This window comes from Pinus tabuliformis, chromosome 3_2 (assembly GCF_031772625.1).
Source record: "Pinus tabuliformis cultivar Carrire ecotype Pingquan chromosome 3_2, CPIR1, whole genome shotgun sequence".
In the NCBI taxonomy this organism is placed as follows: Eukaryota; Viridiplantae; Streptophyta; class Pinopsida; order Pinales; family Pinaceae; genus Pinus; species Pinus tabuliformis.
Window position 1 is genome coordinate 967,071,383 of NC_142302.1, and position 17,980 is coordinate 967,089,362.

The window sequence follows — 17,980 nt, forward strand, 5'->3', positions numbered from 1 at the left end:
CTAGCAGGGTGCTTTCCTCCTCAAATTGGTGTGATAAAGCATCTGCTACAACATTTTCATGCCCTTTCTTATAAATTATCTCATAATCATATCCCAACATTTTGGCTAGCCATTTATTTTGTTGTAGCAAGGATAGGCATTGCTCCAAAAAATATTTAAGGCTTTGATGGTCTGTGCGAATTTCGAAACGTCGCCCCAATAAGTATGGTCACCAGGTATCCACTGCATGTAAGATGGCCATCATCTTCTTCTCATAGGTAGATTGTCCCAAATTTTTTCCACTTAGTTGTTGGCTAGTGAAGGCCAAGGGTCGACCTTCCTGCATTAAGATAGCCCCAATCCCCGTACCTGAAGCATCACATTCAATCACAAAAGATTTGGTGAAGTCGGGTAGTGCCAATACGAGAGTGGAACACATGGCATGTTTGAGAGCTATAAATTCCTGTTGCGCTTCATCATTCCAGAGGAATGAATTTTTCTTGAGAAGGTGAGTGAGAGGTCTAGCAATGCGACCATATTTGCGGACAAATTTGCGATAGTAGCCGGCGAGACCCAAAAATCCTCTCAAACTCTTCAACGTCTTTGGTTGAGGCTAATCCTAGATTGCCTTGATCTTTTTGGGATCCACCCTGACACCTTCACGCCCCACAATGTGGCCCAAATACTTGACTTCTATCATGCCAAAAGAGCACTTGGACAATTTGACAAATAATTTATGCTTCCGGAGCAGTTGAAGGAGCAGGTCTTTATGCTAAAGATGTTTTTCCCAGGTGAGGCTTTAGATGAGGATGTCATCAAAGAAAAAAAGGACAAATTTTCTAAGATATGGTTTGAGCAGGTGATTCATGAGGCTCTGAAAAGTGGATGGGGCATTACAAAGACCAAATAGCATGACCAGGAATTCATAATGGCCTTCATGAGCTCGGGAAGAAGTCCTTGGAATGTCTACTTCTTTCATGCGAATTTGGTGATAGTCCGAGCGAAGGTCGAGCTTAGTAAAGAATTGAGCCCCATTTAGTTCATCCAACAAATCATCAACAATTGGGATGGGAAATTTATCTTTGACCTTCAGCTTGTTGAGGGCCCTGAAGTCTAGACACATACGTCATTAAGCATCTTTCTTGAGCACCGTGACCACTGGAGATGAATAAGGACTAATGCAAGGACGAATGACACTGGCTTCCGGGAGTTCCTTGATGATTTTTTCAATTTCATTCTTTTGGGCGAAAGGATATCTATATGGGCGCACATTTGGTGGTTGTGCCCCTGGGACCAAAGTAATGCTATGATCATGTTCCCCTCTCGAGGGTGGAAGCTCATGAGGCTTGTCAAAGACCTGCAGATGGTTGTTTAAGACTTGTTGCATCTCAGGATGAATATGACGAGAAGTGGGTTCGAAGGCCTGGATGTCATTAAATTGCGCTATAACTCCATGGTGGCCCTTTTTTAACAACTTTTCCATCCTATGCGTGATGATGATATAAGGAGCACCTGCCAGGAGTCCACAGAGGGTATACGTGTAGTCATTCTACTTAAAGCTCATATATAACTCCTGGAAATCCATTGTGATTGGGCTGAGTGAGCAGAGCCATTTAGCACCCAAGACAATGTCACACCCACCCATGTTGATGGCAAACATATGGGTCTTTAGGTGAAAATCCCCCATCTGAAGTTTGACATTTTCACAGCGGCCGTCACATTTCATTGTCCCCCCATCAGCAATCTGGACCTAGAAATTAGAGACTGCTCTGAAAAAACAATGCACTGCTTTGACGGCTCTTTGATGGATAAAGCTATGTGTACTACCACTATCAATCAATACTACTACAGGGCAATGTTTAATAAAACCTCTGATTTTTAGATTTTGGGGAGAAGAAATGCCTGCCAAAGCATGGAGCGAGATAACTGGTTCTTCTGGTGTAGCTGGAAAGCTCATTTTCCAGCTGGTTCTCCTCATCTTCCTCCTCTGGTCCATCAAATGGTGGGGCTTCCTCAGATGAACTGTGATCAGTAGCATCAATTTGAAAGAATTTGGGTTCCTTGCATTTATGCCCAGGGGAGTATTTCTCATCACAGTAGTAACACAATCCTTGCTTTCTTCTGTCCACCATTTCCGTTGGTGACACCTTTTGGACCTTAAGTGTTTGGGTAGTGCTCAAAGCCTGGGTGGGGCGTCCCTTGGCTAGGAAATTTGGATGAGTCAACTGGGCTGCTAATGCACATTCTACTTCACGAGCTGCCATGCAAGCTGCCAGCCGTGTGACTGGGTGGTGCATTCGGACGTGGGCTTGTATGGCGTCTTTGAGACCACTGATAAAACATTCCAAGTAGAATTCATCTGCTATACCTCCTGTGCGGAAGGCTAATGCTTCAAAGGCTTTAATATATTCTTGTATTGTGCCTGTCTGTTTGAGCTTAGTAAGATGACCCAAAAAGTTAGATTCATGATCAAAGCGATCAGAAAGGGCTTTTGAGAATATCTACCAAGTCATTGGCCTTACGTAGCATCGTTGATGCCATTGCCACCATTGCCCTCTTTCTTGGTCCAAGTAAAGGCTTCCCACACTTAGTTTAGTCTCATCATCTCTGATGTGATTCAATGTGAAATATTGCTCCATTTGTGATAGCCATATGGCCAGATGAGAGCCATCAAATTTATACATGTCTAGCTTGGGTGGTCAAGGGTGGGACTATTGGTGGTTTCCATAGAAGTGAAGAGAATGGCTAGATTTTCCCTCATGGTTTTCATGAAAATCATATGCCTCCATTGTAACCCCAACTTGCCCTTTGTGATTGCGTCACTTAAGGATTGGATCTGCTTCGTTAATTCATCCAAATTTTGTTCAAGGGTGTCTATCTTCTCATTGGCCATAGCTTGAGCTCTGGTTTGTACCATGCATAGATCCGGTGCACTTGTCATTATTGGAAAAAATAATTGGGACCACCCGAAAGTTTGAAGCTGACAAGTGAATGGTACCACCTTGCTCAGCTCGTCGTCCTGATTCTTATGGGCTAAGTCTCCTATAAGCGTCCCAAGAGGGCCTCAATAATATCAGACATCCCTTAGGAATATTGCAGTAGCCAATTCTCAGAAAAGTTAATCCTGACCAATGTCCTGCGAGAATCACCCCAATGTATAGTAGCCACAAGCCTCCCTGCACAAATAGTCAAATCTGTCTGTGAAACCCTCAACTGCTGAGTGTGAGGAGGAATGTGGCAGCGACCGAAACCCCGCTGGTAGATCTGAACGGTAGATTTGATTGTTGCTGCTGCGACAGAACCCAACCTGCTAGATCTAATCTGGCAAAGAAGATGATGGGAAATCTGTAGAGAAACAAGGGAACTATGGTCTCAAGGAGTGTCAGGTGCTACAAATCACAATATACATAAGGGTCCAATAGTAGTAATCGGCCCGATCTTTCAGGGCACTAACTAAGGAGGATCAACCATACCCTTAGCCGTACTACCCAACTACCCTATCGTACGCGCAAGTAATCTCCCAGAGTAATGTTCTCAATGTACTGTAGCAACAAGATGGCCAATGGTTTATCTACGGAGAGGTTTCAGGTGAGCCTAGGGGGCTTCCGATATACCCAGAGGGTACGTGGAAGATAGTCCGTGCGCGGTTCTATCTAATGCGCTACTACTCGAAGGGGTACCCACAGGGGTTACAAGGGAGTCCAACAAGCATGACCACCTCTTCTATTTCCTGCGTGCATGCCTCCCCAAATCCGCAGGTTTATGCGCTCAACGATAGATCCCGTGGTTTAAAGACGCCGGAACACTTCTCTAGCCAAAAAAAATCTGTTAAAACTGGAGATCCCGCCAGCCTTGGAAAGTGCTCTGATACCACTTGTTATTCTCTTGACCTACGAGAAGATACTAGAATACCAAATATGCGAAGAAATATAACCCAGAACATAGAACAATGAGAAATAACAACATGTATTTTATTATTCAGAAAGGAAAGCAATGTTCACTTGCCTCTTCGAGGGGGAAACCTCCAATAGAGCAGGGCTCGATTACAAAATAAGACACGATGCTCCTCAATGGGGAGTCTCTATCCTTTATATAGGATTCATACATGCAATACCATGGGTCAGTACCATGGTTCTTATTAATACCATCTATCTAATACCATGGCCCATTTGCAACTAATTGTGGTCCCTTCTTTAAATGCGGGTCAACCACTTACAATTATTAATATGGGCTTTATTGACTCTTTAACTAACTATAACTATGACTCGACCCTATTAGATAAAGAAGGGGGTTAGGGTTGGACCCTAACAGCGTATCTCACCAAGGCTACTTGGCCTCCACCATTGTACGTTTTATGCGACAAGTTATCTAAGAGCTTTTCTGAGACTTCAAATTCATTTCCATAAGATATACACTCCGAAAGAGAAACTTTTTAGTTAGTCATGATGAATATGCAGAGATTCAAAACAGATTGTGAGGACTCAACTTGTCATCTGGCCCTCCTTCTAGGGCCAAAATGTTGACAGTGCTGGACCTGCCAACATGTCAGGGGATCTCCCTGGTAAGAAGTCCCAACTAGACCTCAAACTGTTTAGTGTAGGAGTCCCAGTAGTGGATTGTACCACGGTTGCATGCAAAGGTAAGTATGATGTCTTTGTTTGTACCAAGGGTGTGACTAGCGCAACAAACCAAGGAAGGTGCATGAAGTGTACTAACACACGGAAAGTGAAATGAGTGCACCCCTTGGAAACCTATGGAAAAACGTGGCTTGAAAGGGAACACACAAGCAAAGATACATCACAAGATGCAAGGCAGGTGAACCAACGATCCAAAGTGATGGTTAAACCAACATCACATCTCAATAAGATTCATACATACATATACAGAAAGAGACAATACATACATGCGTAAGAAAACAACTACATATATGATTAGAGTAACCAGGATACCTGAAATACAATAACAACATATGCATGAAATGTGTTGGCTCTGTTATATTAAATAAAGTGAAAGTTCCAATCATACATACAACCATGTCCAACTACTAGTCCCGAAAATGGAACATTACAGACACTGCTGCCTACTCCTCCAAAGAGATATACTAGCTCTGCGTTGTGGAGTAGCCAAGGCTCATTACAATACACTCCAAGCTTTCTTTAAGATACACCTATAGGAAGCTTGGCTCCCAAAAGTCGGTACAATGAGTTATGAGGTTCTATAAATAGAAAAGGGTGGGGTGACCCTTGACATTCCCTTTTGTGACTCTTCACCTACCCTCATGACTCTTCAACTACTACATGACTGTTACATTCTACTATCGACACTTGTTCTTTCACTTTTACAAGATATTACATTACAATATGCACATGTACCCATGTGAGACAAAATAGGCTTGAGTACGCCATGCAAGACATCACTAAGACTTGGATAGTTGTGTGAATACCAACTCTTTGGCATCCTCGCTATGATCGACGGTGGCGAACCAATGCCAAGCTTGGTAGTACATGATGGTCTTCGTGTACTCTATGGTGACATTATTCTAGAAGCAAACTCTTGCCTCGATTGCATCGGGGTACACTGATTTGGCTCCTCTGTCTAACTCGACTAATAACATGTGCATCATAGTCTTGAGTGCAGTGGGACCAACAACATACTGATGCATAGTGTCTTCACTGATCTCCAAGTGTGTGCTAGTGTCCATGCACATCAACTCGTTGAAGTACATGTCCAGCTCCAATCAAACTTGGTCCTTCGTCTTCGCCTCAGTGAGTATGCCAATGGATGGCATCGCATGCGTGTGCACAATGACATCCATGCTCCTGAACACCCTTACATGTGATCGACATAACTACTCACCCTGTCTGCTATGTGCCAGTTGTTGGGATTGGTTTACAACCTGTATGGGCACAGTTTCATCAGTCTATGCATGTTGCGCCTCCTATTGTACCTGTTCCTGCTGTGCTTCCTTCTCTCCACTGCACAACTCCTGTTCTACCCTGAGTTGCTGCTTCAACTCCTGTAACTCCTTCTCTATTTCCTCCATCCTTTGTTTCTTTCTTTGCCTTTGAGTGGCCCTCTTGTCACGTTGTTGCCTCTTAGCCTCAATCTCCAAAGCTGCTTTCATCACAAGTGGATCTGCTTTGAACATGCAGCTTTGCTCCGCCTCTGCGCTGTCAACAACCTTCCTCTTGCCTTGGTCATGCTCAGGTCTACTACCCTTACTGCTGTTGAGGGTGTTGTTTTCTGCGATGCCGCTACCATTTCATCTTGATATCCTTGTCTATGAGAAGCTTGGTGTCTTCATAGATTGGCGATCTCATAGACACTCGCTCAATTGCATCTTTAGTTGTGCTCTCAACGGTGTCCTTTGACCCTGCTTTTTGGGAGGCCATTGTACCTGTGTTTCTGAAAGGCAGACGAACACCTGTGATGCCTGGAGACACAGAAACACTCATGGAAAGCAATCTGTCAGTTGAAAACCAAAACCAAATGGAGGACTGACATGCAATATACCTTTGAGACTGTCTGTGAAGATTGCACAATTTTCACTGCGAGGCTGGGAGACTGACTGCCAAAACTATGCAAGGCACAGTCTAGGATGTCAGGCGGTTGACTGATTGCTGGAACTATGCAATGCACAGTCCAACCTGGTCTGTTGAGGACTGAAACTGTCCAATGCTCAGTTTCAGTCAGCAGTGACATGCAAACCAGCAAACTGCATTGTCGAATTTCTGGGGCCAACAAGGCACTGCCTCCTAGAATTGCGCAATGCAAGCCTAGAGGCTAGTGCTGGGCCAGATTTGCATAATTTCTGGAGGGAAGGTAGAGTCTTCACTTCCAGAAATGCACATTTGCTAGTCGGGTAAGGCAAGGTTTGGGCCAAGGCTGCCCATACCTGCCGACGAGCGACTGAAAACATGAGAAGTCTGAATGCATAGTGAATCTGAGTTCAAACAGAAATGAATGATCATGCATGCAAATAGTGAGTGTAGGATTGAAAAAATGGGAAAACAAGCATGTGTGTGATGTGAGTCGCCACAACAACGATGTGAGTGCATAAATATTGTCATGCATGCGACAATAGTGAGATGCAATGAAAAATTAAAACAGTGCTTCTACAGGCTAACATGCATCAAAATGACAACAAGCATTCATCAAAACCAAGTAGACAACACTTACACAAAGCAAAATACAAAATGCGACAAAAACGTAGTAAAAGACATGAAAAGCAGATTTGCCCCGAAAAAGCTGACCTAAATGTCTTGAAGACTCGTAGATGTGATGTGGGATTTCAGAGCTGCAAGATTGATGTGAGGAATGAGCTCTGTAGCGTCCGAAAAATGAGTTTTGATAAGATCTAGGTTGTGACGCACATGCCACAAATATAGGAAAAAGCGACACTTGGCGGGAGGTTTCTAAAACGATCTTTGCATGTAACCTCCAACTTCTAAAAATAGATCCCTAAAATCTAGGGATGATTTTTCTTTTTTCTTTTTCAGGAAAAGCAGGCCATGCATGCAAATCAGGATTTCTCAGTCCTGGAGGGAACTGGTCAACCTAACAGCACATGTAGCAGTCTGCAAGCCTGGGGATGAAATTTGCGGAATTTTTGGGCTGAGAAAGACTGGTTGTCCCTCATGCATTACGCAATTTCTGGGGTCAGCTCCTCACTACCTCCCAGAATTGTGGAATTTCTGAGCTGAAGCCCAATGTTGGACTGGATTTGTGCAATTTTTAGAGGGAGGGCTACTTGGCTAGATTGTGCATTTTTGGAGCCCAGCAGACATCCCACCAGGATTGCGCAATTTTTAGAGGGAAGGTTGGTTCCCCTCCAAAATTTTACAATTTTCATGGGGAGCATATCATCCAGAAAGATGCCTAAGTCCGGAATGATAGCGTGTGGGTGGGAGACAAACAAGTTGACATGCATAGGCTGGCGAGCCACTGAAACTCAACTGAAGCCGATGTGCTTGACAGTGCAAGACATGCTGCTAGAGGTGGTTGGTAGGGAGGCTCCAAAAAAAAGCTAATGCAAAATTTTAGAGGGTGGTTGTAGCCGCTACAACACATGGATATTCGAGACAATATGATCTCAAACTCCTTCTAGGATAATCCTTCTCACCTTTATGACACACTTTCTGCATTCAACCAGATCTTTATCATCCTATGTTGGAGGCTTTGAAATATCATGATCTATGAATTCCTTCAACAAAGTGTCTTCCAGTACTACCTCCATCTTGTCCTTCCAAGCTATGTAATTCAATTTTCCCTCCAGGGCATACTCAAGTCTCAAACCGTAGAATCAATTTGTTGACTCTCAAGTATGAACTGCAAATTCGATTTCACCTGCACAACAAACTCGAATTATCCTCTTCTATAATGTCTTCAACTCCGATACCATATAGATTTTTACTTGTAGATTCAAACTACTTATGTAATATGCTAAAACAAAATACTTGAATCTACTCTACTCATCAGCGGAAACAAAAATTGATCGATGAAAACACTAAGCAGAAAAGGAAGAATATTAATCACACATAACACAATATTTTTACGGGGAAAGTAACTGCTCAAAACCCTGACTATCTATATTGCATTAACTAGAAGATCTGAGAAGAAAATACAATTCTTGTTCAAACCAAACAATTCCTGAACAAGTACAATCTATCTCTCTGCTTCGCAAACTAGCTCAAGCAAAGACTTAGCTAAACCTACTTCCTGCCAAGCCCCTACTTCCTTGTGCAATCCCTATGCAAGTCTTGGATGAATACAATATGCTCTCCTCAACCTTGAGCTCAATCTGCACAAGTATTTTCTATCCTCTACCTGACTGACTTCCTTTGGCCAATACTTAGCCAAATTAATAGCCTTCCAAGCTCCTACTTGCTTGTGCAATCCCTAAGAAAGTTTTGGAAGAATACAATATGCTCTGCTCAACCTTGAGATCAACCTGCACAAGTATTTTCTATCATCTACATGATTTCCGTCCTTTGGCCAATACTTAGCCAAATTCCTAGCCTTCCGAGATCCTACTTTCTTGCGTAATTATTGAGAGAATTAGCCCATATTTAATTGGGAAAATCCATTACCACAACTGTGAAATCCATAATAGGCCTTCTATTGATTGCATGCACCATCTGTACAACTCATAAAATTAGAAAACTGTTAGTACATTGTCTTTGAACTCTAATATCAGCTAGGTCTTCCTCTAAGATTACATGCATGATTTATTTCTGAGTGAATCTTCGGTTAACTAATGGATCAGTGAAGCTACATTGAATTTGATCCCCATTACTAGACCCCCTACTAGTTCCTTCAACTGTTTGAACTAGTTTAACTGATTATAACTCACTTAGACTGAGTTAATTAATTACAACTCAAAATAACTCAACCCAAACCCCTAAAATTTAGGAATCACTCTACATGACTCTAGATATAATTCCAACTCGAATTTACTGAGCCAACTAAGTCAATTTAACTTAGTTAACTATTACAAGTTGTTATGAGAATAGAATTCTGATTTAATTCATAATTTAATTCAAGGACAAATTAAATTAGAATTTTCTTGATGCTATTTTTAAAATTTCTTCTTGTTATTTTCACACATCAAGAGGAACAATATCCCCTTCTTTGCTTGGAGCTAACTTTTCTACTAGAGGTGGTGGCGACTGAACAATGACTTGTGGTGTGCTCGACATCAGGTTGTGTTTCAGGGAAAACTAGTGTCGATTCAAACTGCTAGTCCCACTACGACGGGTAGGCATCTTAGAAACAAACAATGGAAGATTTTCAAGAGTTCCTTTAAGTGTTATAGATGGAAGAGAAGAAAAGAGGACCAACCTAGATCTTTCGCTTTGATCCTAGCTTGATTTCTCCTTTCCTTGATAGAATTTGCCATTCCTCTCCTACTTGTCCCGCTTCAAAGATTACCTGTAGAGTCAAAGTAACAGCAAACTATCAAAGCATCTCTATCTAAAACATCATAAACAATGTGGAATCAGAAACACATTGACCATACAATTGCATTTATAAACAATAAGATTCACAAATACGAGATCATATGGAGGAAAACTCAAAGAACTTTATTAATAGTAATGTAAGAGAGGATTACAACCTAGCTGTCTGATCCAGCATCATCCTCCCAGTTGTAGAAGCCCTCTTCACCTCATGAACGAGAAAATCACCCAACAAAGCAATGTCTCTTCTCACCAACAAACCAACAACACTTCCTTACAAAATACAAAATTCCAGCCCCCAGATCTCTCAGATGAGGGATCCATTTATAGATGTCTTGCAAGGGTGTGAGTTAGCTCTGGGTTTTTGATTAGTGTCATTCCACTGATAGTTCTTGGTTCCACTTGGAGATTTCATGATCTCTTACTCATCCCTGGGCGAATTCAGAGAGGCAAGTGTCATAGGAGAAGTTTCTGGAAGATTCCATGATCATCCACCTTGAAAACTGTCTCTGCTATTTGTCTATTCTCACTCATCACACCCCACAAAAGGCCATTTGAGTATGCATTGCACCTGGCCAGTTAGGCAGTCAGTATGCATCACACCTTGCCCATGGAGCAGTCTGTATGGTCCATTTTTTTCCAGTTCTGAGTAGTTTTTCAGGTGGAATTTTTGGGAAATGATGTAATCAGTTGACCATGATCCTTTAGGGTGTCAAACAACACTTTTAGGGACTTAAGGAGCCCTTAGTTTATGGACATATGAATTTTGGGTTGCAGTGCCAAAATATGTCTATAACAGCTGCCCCTAAAGCATGAGGTCGTAAATCTTTTGATGTCGGGTGAAATGCTTTATTCATGAGGATCCGAGGTATTCGAACTGGAAGGTGACCTATATAAGATACAATACAATACATCATCATCATATTATTTTCATGATCTAGCTGAGGCAGGCTTTCCCATGCTCCACTTTATAAATTCATTTTCATGTACATAGGACAGACAATCGTCTGCTGTTGCAGACTGGTGATTCTTTGTGTGAAGAGTCATCTTCCCTGGCTTAGATGACTATCTGTGCAGCTTCTGTGTACAATTGATGTCTTTATTTTCCTGAATATATCGCAGCCTAGATGGATGAAACTAGATCCGGGGTCTTCAAAACTCGTTCAATCTTCGCCTGATGTACAAGTCGATCCATGTGAAAAGATGTTTTGAAGTTGAACATGGAAAGATATTGCCTGATTACTAGCCAATGATGTAAGCTGTTAACAGACGCGAGAGGAGTCACCGATAATGATGATGACCCTCAAGGTACTACAGTACAATTCATGTGGTGTGAATATATGAGCTGATGTCGAACACCACGCAAAGTCTTTCGGTCGAAGGTCATTGATGTAAACCTGTCGCCGGAAGTGAGAAACTTGCCATTGAGGCATGCAAGCTTCAAAGTACTAAAAGGGTTGTTTCTAAGTCAACTTCTTCGATAATGAGTTGATGTCGACAAGAAGTGACCTATCGTAGGAGGGCCTTGATGTATCCCACATCTACGACGTGAAACAGAGCAAATGATTTTTGTGGAGGTGAAAACGATCTAATGATATAAGTTTCAGGAATGGCAGCCATGAAAAATGAAGAGTGGATGAGGAATTTGTTGGATGGTGAATTCTCCGAATGACTTCTCTTGAACATATTGGCAACACTGATATGGATTGGTAGCGTTAACCCCATGGATGGCACAGCGGACCAATGGTAACAGTGAGCGGAAAAACCCAACCCAACTCAATCACGGTGATGGAGTAAAAGTGTCATGTTCAAGAGCGACCTGCTACCAATAGAGTTCTTCAAGTTTTCTTCCCATTTTTCCCCAGTCATTGTTGACAAGTATCTCTTTAGTTTTGACAAGCTTGAGGAGGATAATATATGCTTGGTCTATAATTTTCCCTTCGGGCAAACCTGTCGCTTTGTGTTTAGCGAGCCTAGCATCAATGAGACTCTTTCTTGTATGGGTGGACAAGTTTGTCGCTATTGTTTTAATGAGTTTAACGGCAAAGATAACTCGGTCCTTTTCATGTTTAGAGAGTTTGAAAATGGACGAAAAGGAGACTCCAACAATCCTTTTTCGTGACATAATCCCTTAAGTCCAAAAAGGTGTAAAATAGTACGAAAGGGATGACTTTTCGATAGTTTTAACGAGCCGACAAAGACAAGCGCTCGATCTTTTTGTTTAATAATCCCTCAAGTCCAAAAAGATTAAAATATGTGAGAGGGATAGCGTTCCCCTTACTTTAACGAGCTAGAAATAGCTCGACAATATTTTTATATTTAACGAGTCTAAAAAGAGTTTAAAAGAGGCTCGTTTTTTAGGAACGAGTGATATTTCTGGGTAGCAGCTGGTTCCAGGTAAGTTTGGAACTTCTCAAAACATGGCAGTATGAAGAGGGTGGCAATCAGAATCACTCGTTGGAGATGTTCCTCAAAAGGGTAAACAATCAAGTGGAAGCGTATGGTTGGCCGACAAAAGGGTAAACAATCAAGTGGAAGCGTATGGTTGAGGTTTTCTTAATAATCTGAATAGAACCCTAAGGGGAAATAACCTTGAGCTCTAACTTCTCCAATATTATGGCCTCTCTTTGTCCAATGGGTTTACCTGTAGCTGCTCCTCCCAAGATATGCATAGTTTCTTTGAGTTGTTTAAGGACTAGATTGAGGATGTTTCTCACCAAACTCGCTTTCTCCTTGAAAATCCTATTGTTGTGTTCCTTCCAGACATTCCAGATTAAGAATCTTGGAGTCAGCATCCAGGTGGAGTTTATGATCTCATTATCCGAGAAATTTTTCCTCCAATTATTCACAGTAGTGATGATGTCATTAACATCTCTGTCTGTCTGCTCAAAGACTTCTCCAACCCAATTCCAAAGTGTTGTGGTGAAAGTGAATCTATTCAGGAGATGATTTTTAGTTTCTTCCTTTTGTCTACATAAGTGACATCTTGAGGGGCCAACAAAGCCTCTTTTTTTAAGATTATCCCATGTCAGAAACTTACCCTGGTGAACCAGCTACTTCAACAATTTGACTTTCATCCAATGAGGATTTTCCCATATTTCTTTCCACGTCTTATCTATGTTTGAAAGGTTAAACCCTGAATCTATCCTTTTGGCTTCCTTGAGATTGAAGAGACCTGCCTTGTTCTTTCCCCATCTTAGTTGATCATCCAAGTCTGAGTTTAAGATTTGTCTCTTGCCTAAAAGACCTTTGAGGGCTATAGCTTGAGTATGCAGCATGCCCATTTCCCTGTAATATGGAAGTTTCCATGTTCTCCATTTCCCATTGTTCCTTGATTGGTCCCAGTAGTCACTTACCCACCTTAATCCTTTGTTGATGGTATCAGTGTGAATGTCTGCTAGTTCTTCACTTCAGAGATTGTCCTCCTGGTGCCAATTATCCTCCCAGAACCAAGCCAGGTTTCCATTTTTGATCTCCTAGAAATTGTGATTTTGGACTAGGGCCCTATTCTCCCATGCCCTATTCCAAATTGCAGAACCTTTTACTTGTCCTATGATTCAGATTAGATTCTTCTCCTGCCATTCACTAACATATTTTTTCTTCCAAAGTTTTTCCCAGGGGACTTGTATTTCTTTTAGCCATCTCCACTAGATTTTGGCTCCAAGAACTCTATTAAGAATTCCCGGGTCATGCAGACCCAAGCCACCACAGGACTTAGGTTTGCACACTCTGTCCCATGCCACAAGGGCCCATTTCTTCTTTTCTTCACCTTTCCCCTCTTGAAATTCTCTCTGAATGTTTCTTATATTAGTAACTACACTGGTTGGTGTTGGAATGGGAGATAGCATATAGATAGGGATACTTTGGAGGATAGCCTTAGTGAGAACCAGTCTCCTTGCTAGATTTAGTGCTCTATTTTTCCATTTGCTAATATTATCTTTTAGCTTATTAAGAACAGGCTCCCGGATATCTTTTTGAAGCAGTTTGTCAGTGAGAGGAACTCCCAAGTAATTCATAGGCAGTGACTCCCTTTGAAAGCCCAAAATTCTGGAAATATTTCTTTGTATTGAAATATCCATATTGCAAAAGAAAATCTTTGATTTAATAAGACTTACCTCTATGCTTGCTGCCCTAGCAAACTCACTCAGAATCTGTTTGAATGCTTTGGCTTCCTTGACAGTGAGTGTGCCTTGAAGCATGATATCATCTACAAATTGCTGATGTGTCACCGTGTCCCCACCTTGAGTGAGTCTTAGACCCTGAATTCTCCCTTCCTCCTTAGCAGCTCTGATAGCTCTCTGATGCAGGAGCATCTAACTCCTCCTAAATTGAAGAGGAATCCGAAGCTGCGAGGAGGACGTGGACAGTGAAACTAAATAAAGGGAAGATCTGCTCTTAAAATGATTTAAAATGAGAGATTTAAGTAATTTGTTGAGTGATTTCAGGAGAGATTTTGTGAATCATAACAGATTCACGCCTTTGTGAATGCTTTATAAGCATGTTTGTGTGTATGAGATAGCGGCGCGCTAGTGAGTATACAATGTAGCCTGTGTGCAGTTTTTGACTAAGGCTGCAACATTTTAGATCAGTGGTCTTTTTATTTAGCCAGATTGGTACCACAAACTTCTGATAATCGAGATTGGAATTGTTAAGACCGCTGATGGATGGAGATGTGCATGCGACTGATGGCGTTTATAAAGTCGACTGTAATTATTTTAAATCCAAATATTTCTGTGTGTTGTATGATGATTTCCAACAGAGTTTTATTGCGTGACACATATCTTGTATGCATGTGGCGATTATAAATGGCGTTTAATTGCTGTTGTTAAGTGGATCAAGAGGATGCTCGATTTTAGTGAAGATCCGCGTCAATAAAATAACAAAGGGTTTAAGCTTAAAACGCTTCCGTCGAGACTTGTGGGCCATAACCCACAGGCGTAGGTTCGGAATTTCTACATGAAAGGGGATTTTGGGCTTACCCCAAGATTTCTTTTCATCAAGTGGTATCAGAGCAGGGAAAGTTTCTTGCGAGGAGAAGGATTCCAGAGAGAAAGAAGAAGAAGCAGGAGGTACAGTTATGCTAAAGTTGGAGAGTTTATGGTCTTACCGTTGTGCAGATGGCGACAGCGGAAGGTGAGAAGATTTGCAGCAACCTAGAGCAAGGTGTGCTCAATTGGTTCCAGAGGAGAGAACCAGAAGGATGCCAAAAGACCGAGTGCGGAGGGCTTGGTGAGGTATCGTGTAACAGAAGGAGACTGTTACTACAGAGGTTGGTTGCAACTCACAGAAGATCATGAAGGCAGTTCCACTGAGGAAATACAATGGGTAGAATTGAGGAAATACAATGGGTAGAATTGCTAAAGACCAGGAGAAGTATATGACCTGGAAGTCATAAAAAATTTTACCTCGGGAGTCTGATGCAGGAGCATCTAACTCCTCCTAAATTGAAGAGGAATCCGAAGCTGAGCGAGGAGGACGTGGACAGTGAAACTAAACAAAGGGAAGATCTGCTCTTAAAATGATTTAAAATGAGAGATTTAAGTAATTTGTTGAGTGATTTCAGGAGAGATTTTGTGAATCGTAACAGATTCACGCCTTTGTGAATGCTTTATAAGCATGTTTGTGTGTATGAGATAGCGGCGCGCTAGTGAGTATACAATGTAGCCTGTGTGTAGTTATTGACTAAGGCTGCAACGTTTTAGATCAGTGGTCTTTTTATTTAGCCGGATTGGTACCACAAACTTCTGATAATCGAGATTGGAATTGTTAAGACCGCTGATGGATGGAGATGTGCATGCGACTGATGGTGTTTATAAAGTCGACTGTAATTATTTTAAATCCAAATATTTCTGTGTGTTGTATGATGATTTCCAACAGAGTTTTATTGCGTGACACATATCTTGTATGCATGTGGCGATTATAAATGGCGTTTAATTGCTGTTGTTAAGTGGATCAAGAGGATGCTCGATTTTAGTGAAGATCCGCGTCAATAAAATAACAAAGGGTTTAAGCTTAAAACGCTTCCGTCGAGACTTGTGGGCCATAACCCACAGGCGCAGGTTCGGAATTTCTACATGAAAGGGGATTTTGGGCTTACCCCAAGATTTCTTTTCATCACTCTCCCTAACCCTTCCATCATTAGAATGAAAATGAAAGGAGAAATAGGATCTGCTTGCCTGAGACCTCGAGAAGGCTTGAAGGTTCTTGAAGGAGAGCCATTGAGAAGAATTGAACAGCTGGCAGTGGTAACTAGCGCCATCACCCATTTAATCCAATTGTGATCAAATCCATAGGCTTTTAATATTGCTCTTATGTACGACCAGCTAAGCTTGTCATATGCCTTTGCTATGTCTAGCTGCATAATCATTCCTACCTGTTTGTTGGTAATGAGTGAATGAACCATTTCATGAGCTTGAATTATATTATCTAGAATTTGTCTTCCTTCCACATAGCCTATTTGTTTATCTGACACTAGGGTTGGGAGGAGAGGTTTGAGTTGGTTAGCAATGACTTTAGATATAATTTGTATATCACATTGCATAATGCTATAGGTCTAAATCTGTCAGGAGAGGTGGCATTTTCCTGTTTGGGGATTAAGGCTATGAAAGATTCATTGAGCGCCTTTAAGACTGTCTTAAATCTTCGAGAGTCTTCCAATACCTCCAGGATGTCCTGTTTCACTATACTCCAACAAGCTTTGAAAAAGTATACATTAAAGCCATCCGGACCTTGTGCTTTCCCATTTTGCATCTCTTTCATGGCTTCCTCTATTTCTTCCTCTGTTACTGGTCTATTGAGGTTGAAATTATCTTCTCTAGTGACCAATTTAGGGATGTACTGAGTAAATCTTTTCGTGGACTAGTAACTATCTTCCAAGGTTTCCTCAACAATTTTCTGAAAATGCTGGAGTATAACCTTATCCATCTCTTCATGAGTGTTTCTCTCTATTCCATGATGGTCTATAAGTTTCACAATTCTATTGTTGTTTCTGTGAGCTATGGTGGATCTGTGAAAGAATTTGGTGTTTCTCTCCCCTTCTTTAATCCATTGTACTCTAGATTTCTGTCTCCAAAATATTTCCTCTTGAAGGCATCTGTTGTCCCACTCCTGCTGGAGTGACTCTGCCATCTCTTTCCTTTCTTCTGTGTAGCCTTCAGTGATAAGAATCTGGTTTATTTCCTTTAGTTTCTTTTCCACATCTTCCTTAGCTTTGAAGATGTTACCAAATTCTTTTTTGTTCCACTCTTTCAGTTTGCCTTTAATGTGTTTGAGCCTGCTATGTAGAAGGAACATTTTTGTACCTTGAAGGTGAAGCTCTTCCTTCCACCATTCTTCAATGTTGGTGAGGAAATATGAATGTGTGAGCCAAGCATTCTCAAACCTGAAGGGGGTGTTCCTTGGTTTGCCAAAGAGGGAAGCTTCCAATTGGATAGGCCAGTGATCTGAACCTCCAAAAGGTAGAATGAGTGCAATAGTGTTGCCTCCCCTGAGAAGAAGTTCCTCTAAAACCATAAATTTGTCCAATTTGGAGGCTACTTGGGTAGGTCCCCCTCTTTTGTTATTCCAAGTGAAGATTCCATTGCTTGTTTCCATATCAACTAATTTCATATTGGTGATGAAGTTCTAGAAGGCAACTAAGTCTCTGTTAAGTGTTCTAGTTCCTCCTTTCTTCTCCATGAGGGATTTTGTTATGTTAAAGTCTCCTCCAAGAATCCAGGGTAGGGCTAGGTATCTCTTCTTCATATCCTCCAGTGTTGTGAGGAGTCAAAGTTTTTCCTCCATTGGCTGTGGACCATAGACATTGGTGATCATGTAACATTGTCTCTCACCCATCGGCTGGAAAATCAGTGAAAGGTGATGTCTGGATGCCTCTGCATCAATCACACCAAATTTCTGTGGATCCCATAGAGTGAGAATGCCACCAACAGATTTATTTGCCTTAACTTCAAGATATTCATATCTATTTAACCATTTGTTGTGTTTTTCGCGGATTCTTTCCATAGAGAATTTTGTTTCCTGTATGAATACTATGTCAGGTTTTTCCT